Below are 6000 nucleotides of genomic sequence, written 5' to 3' on the forward strand. Positions count from 1 at the left end.
GCATGCACGCACACGCACACACACACACACGCACGCACGCACACACACACACACACACACACACACACACACACACACACACACACACACACACACACACACACACACACACACACACACACACACACACACACACACACACACACACACACACAGCACTGAGGTGGAGGAGCAGGAAGTGCTCAATCAAGTGCTCTGACAAGCCCTTTCCCAACAAATCAGAGTTAAAAAGCAAAAGAGACATTTGTGAAAAAAATAATAATAATAGTAAATAGTAACAATAAAATAACAATAATGAGACTATATACAAGGAGTAGCAGTACCCCTGTAGTATTATAATAATGAGACTATATACAAGGAGTAGCAGTACCCCTGTAGTATTATAATAATGAGACTATATACAAGGAGTAGCAGTACCCCTGTAGTATTATAATAATGAGACTATATACAAGGAGTAGCAGTACCCCTGTAGTATTATAATAATGAGACTATATACAAGGAGTAGCAGTACCCCTGTAGTATTATAATAATGAGACTATATACAAGGAGTAGCAGTACCCCTGTAGTATTATAATAATGAGACTATATACAAGGAGTACCAGTACCCCTGTAGTATTATAATAATGAGACTATATACAAGGAGTACCAGTACCCCTGTAGTATTATAATAATGAGACTATATACAAGGAGTACCAGTACCCCTGTAGTGTTATAATAATGAGACTATATACAAGGAGTAGCAGTACCCCTGTAGTATTATAATAATGAGACTATATACAAGGAGTACCAGTACCCCTGTAGTATTATAATAATGAGACTATATACAAGGAGTACCAGTACCCCTGTAGTATTATAATAATGAGACTATATACAAGGAGTACCAGTACCCCTGTAGTATTATAATAATGAGACTATATACAAGGAGTAGCAGTACCCCTGTAGTATTATAATAATGAGACTATATACAAGGAGTACCAGTACCCCTGTAGTATTATAATAATGAGACTATATACAAGGAGTAGCAGTACCCCTGTAGTATTATAATAATGAGACTATATACAAGGAGTAGCAGTACCCCTGTAGTATTATAATAATGAGACTATATACAAGGAGTAGCAGTACCCCTGTAGTATTATAATAATGAGACTATATACAAGGAGTACCAGTACCCCTGTAGTATTATAATAATGAGACTATATACAAGGAGTAGCAGTACCCCTGTAGTATTATAATAATGAGACTATATACAAGGAGTACCAGTACCCCTGTAGTATTATAATAATGAGACTATATACAAGGAGTACCAGTACCCCTGTAGTATTATAATAATGAGACTATATACAAGGAGTACCAGTACCCCTGTAGTATTATAATAATGAGACTATATACAAGGAGTAGCAGTACCCCTGTAGTATTATAATAATGAGACTATATACAAGGAGTAGCAGTAGCCCTGTAGTATTATAATAATGAGACTATATACAAGGAGTAGCAGTACCCCTGTAGTAGTATAATAATGAGACTATATACAAGGAGTAGCAGTACCCCTGTAGTGTTATAATAATGAGACTATATACAAGGAGTAGCAGTACCCCTGTAGTAGTATAATAATGAGACTATATACAAGGAGTAGCAGTACCCCTGTAGTATTATAATAATGAGACTATATACAAGGAGTAGCAGTACCCCTGTAGTGTTATAATAATGAGACTATATACAAGGAGTACCGGTACAGAGTCAATGTGCAGGGGTATGAGGTAGTTGAAGTAGGGCTGGGCGATATGGCCAAAATATCATATGGTGATTTTCACATTTTGGACAGTGCGACTGTATTTTATGTCTTTGACTAATAAAAGTTCTACATTTGCTTTATGAGTAGGGCGAGACCCTAGGGTGGCAACACACATATTCTAAATGATTTCAATGGGTCTTTTCTCCATTCTGATTGGTTTATACTGTTCAATTCAACTTCAACCTCATATTATTTCCTGCATTTCCTGCACTCTGAGATCATTTCCACACTGCCACGATATGGAGAAAAATACTAGGCCTTATTTTTAACCAAAATGTTGCAATAACGATTTAGATCAAAACAATTGGGTGAACTTTTGGAATCATGGAAATATAATGTTTATTATAATTCTATAGTTAGAATATAAATAATAGTGGGCACTTTGAATACAGTTTTGTTTGACATGACAACGAATGGAAACGCCATGAATGAGTTATTGTGTCAAATCAAATCAAATGTTATTTGTCACATACACATGGTTAGCAGATGTTAATGTGAGTGTAGTGAAATGCTTGTGCTTCTAGTTCCCGACAATGCAGTAATAACCAACAAGTAATCTAACTAACAATTCCAAAACTACTGTCTAATACACAGTGTAAGGGGATAAAGAACATGTACATAAGGATATATGAATGAGTGATGGTACAGAGCAGCATAGGCAAGATACAGTAGATGGTATCGAGTACAGTATATACATATGAGATGAGTATGTAAACAAAGTGGCATAGTTAAAGTGGCTAGTGATACATGTCTTACATAAGGATGCAGTAGATGATATAGAGTACAGTATATACATATGAGATGAGTGTGTAGACAAAGTAAACAAAGTGACATAGTTAAAGTGGCTAGTGATACATGTCTTACATAAGGATGCAGTCGATGATATAGAGTACAGTATGTACTTATGCATATGAGATGAATAATGTAGGGTAAGTAACATTATATAAGGTAGCATTGTTTAAAGTGGCTAGTGATATATTTACATCATTTCCCAGGGTAGGAACCAAAGTGATGTTCAGTGTTTCCTAGGGGACCCTATAGTCTTTGGCTTCATTAAATCTTTATTCATATATAGCCAACATATTCATGCTTCGTCTATCCCTTTTTGATTTAGAAGATAATGTTAGCTAGCCAGCTGATTAGCATTAGTGGCTAAAACGATTTAGCATAACTTGCTAAGAAAATACAAACTAGCTGTTTGCAGATGTAAGAAACGCAAACCTATATTGTAATCATAGAACGCTTTTGGATGTATATTAAGATCCAAGTGGAAACAACATCGTCGTCATCAACATTGTTGCATGTGCTGCACTGACCATGCAGACTGAAGGAAAGTGTCTCGTGGTCAAGCAACAACAAATGCGCTCCTTGAGTGACAGGGGGCGGGGCTTAGTCTGTGTGGAAAGGGGCGTGGAGAGAGAGGTGAGGGATGACTCAAGTACCTGAGTAAACTATAAAAATGGACGTTACACAACAGCGTATCACATTTAACAAACCAAACATTCAAATACCGTTAAAGAAGGTAAAGTAAAAACCCAAACCAGTCCGTTCATAAATACCAGTATATAGTCAAATACGGTTATACCACCCAGCCCTAAGTTGAAGTAATTGTAAAATTACATTTTTGAGGATCTGTGGGCCCATACCAAATATTTTCAGGCTCCTTCACGACTGTGTTGGTATGTTTGGACCACGATAGGTCCTTAGTGATTTGGAGAACGAGGAACTTGAAGTGTTCAACTTGCTCCACTATAGGCCCGTCGATGTGAATGGGGGCGTGCTCGGCCCTCCATTTCCTGTTGTCCACAATCATCTCTTTTGTCTTGATCCCATTGAGGGAGAGGTTGTTGTCCTGGCACCACACTGCCAGGTCTCTGACCTCCTCCCTATAGGCTGTCTCCTTGTTGTCGGTGATCAGGCTTACCACCGTTGTGTCGTCGGCAAACGTAATGATGGTGTTGGAGTAGTGCAAGGTCACGCAGTCATGTAAGTACAGGACTGTTTACTGTTGAGTGTTTCCGTCATGATATGAACATTACATTGAGTGCTGCTGTACTGTCTCACGGATTCCTTCTTCCTACTGCTGGAGGCTCCAGGCCAAGGCTCTGCTGCTGGAGGCTACAGGCCAAGGCTCTGCTGCTGGAGGCTACAGACCAAGGCTCTGATGCTGGCAGCTACAGACCAAGGCTCTACTGCTGGAGGCTCCAGGCCAAGGCTCTGATGCTGGAGGCTCCAGGCCAAGGCTCTGATGCTGGAGGCTACAGGCCAAGGCTCTGCTGCTGGAGGCTCCAGACCAAGGCTCTGCTGCTGGAGGCTCCAGGCCAAGGCTCTGATGCTGGAGGCTCCAGGCCAAGGCTCTGCTGCTGGAGGCTACAGACCAAGGCTCTGCTGCTGGAGGCTCCAGGCCAAGGCTCTGCTGCTGGAGGCTACAGGCCAAGGCGCTGATGCTGGAGGCTACAGGCCAAGGCTCTGATGCTGGAGGCTACAGACCAAGGCTCTGCTGCTGGAGGCTACAGACCAAGGCTCTGCTGCTGGAGGCTACAGACCAATGCTCTGATGCTGGAGGCTACAGGCCAAGGCTCTGATGCTGGAGGCTCCAGGCCAAGGCTCTGCTGCTGGAGGCTACAGGCCAAGGCTCTGATGCTGGAGGCTACAGGCCAAGGCTCTGCTGCTGGAGGCTCCAGGCCAAGGCTCTGCTGCTGGCGGCTCCAGGCCAAGGCTCTGCTGCTGGAGGCTCCAGACCAAGGCTCTGCTGCTGGAGGCTCCAGGCCAAGGCTCTGCTGCTGGAGGCTACAGACCAAGGCTCTGCTGCTGGAGGCTACAGGCCAAGGCTCTGATGCTGGAGGCTACAGGCCAAGGCGCTGATGCTGGAGGATACCGGCCAAGGCGCTGATGCTGGAGGCTACCGGCCAAGGGTCTGATGCTGGAGGCTACAGGCCAAGGCTCTGATGCTGGAGGCTCCAGGCCAAGGCTCTGCTGCTGGAGGCTCCAGGCCAAGGCTCTGCTGCTGGAGGCTCCAGGCCAAGGCTCTGCTGCTGGAGGCTCCAGGCCAAGGCTCTGCTACTGGAGGCTACAGACCAAGGCTCTGATGCTGGAGGCTACAGACCAAGGCTCTGATGCTGGAGGCTACAGGCCAAGGCTCTGATGCTGGAGGCTACCGGCCAAGGGTCTGATGCTGGAGGCTACAGGCCAAGGCTCTGATGCTGGAGGCTACCGGCCAAGGGTCTGATGCTGGAGGCTACAGACCAAGGCTCTGATGCTGGAGGCTACCGGCCAAGGGTCTGATGCTGGAGGCTACCGGCCAAGGGTCTGATGCTGGAGGCTACAGGCCAAGGCTCTGATGCTGGAGGCTACAGACCAAGGCTCTGATGCTGGAGGCTACAGACCAAGGCTCTGATGTTCAAGAAATTATTGCAATACCATCATGAATGAGAAACAACGTCTTTCTGGAGAATGTGAACTGCCATATCTTGCAGAGGATGAATACTCAGACTGAGTATTTAATTTAAAAGCTGCAAAAGCAGTGGGAGAAGCATTTGATAATGTCATTATCAATGTAGACTGGCCCTTTGATTCATTCTGATTTTATTTATTTATTTATTTATTCAAAGAGTACCTTCTTCAGATTGAAATGTTTCCTCGTCTGTTTTAAACACATCTTCATGGGTTTTAACTGTCAGTGAGACAATGGCAATAAGACTAAATGTTTCCAGATCATTTTTACACGTCTGTTTCCTGAAATAGACAATCACATAGTTTGGTGGTCCATGTTCTCTTAAAAAAATAGGGAAGTAAATATCACATAGTTTGGTGGGCCATGTTATCTTAAAACAACAATTAACCACCCTGCCCTAGTGTGTAGTAAGTCATTAACCACCCTGCCCTAGTGTGTAGTAACACTGTCATTAACCACCCTGCCCTAGTGTGTAGTAACACTGTCATTAACCACCCTGCCCTAGTGTGTAGTAAGTCATTAACCACCCTGCCCTAGTGTGTAGTAACACTGTCATTAACCACCCTGCCCTAGTGTGTAGTAAGTCATTAACCACCCTGCCCTAGTGTGTAGTAAGTCATTAACCACCCTGCCCTAGTGTGTAGTAAGTCATTAACCACCCTGCCCTAGTGTGTAGTAACACTGTCATTAACCACCCTGCCCTAGTGTGTAGTAACACTGTCATTAACCACCCTGCCCTAGTGTGTAGTAACAC

Source organism: Oncorhynchus gorbuscha, linkage group LG08, assembly GCF_021184085.1.
Source record: "Oncorhynchus gorbuscha isolate QuinsamMale2020 ecotype Even-year linkage group LG08, OgorEven_v1.0, whole genome shotgun sequence".
NCBI lineage: Eukaryota > Metazoa > Chordata > Actinopteri > Salmoniformes > Salmonidae > Oncorhynchus > Oncorhynchus gorbuscha.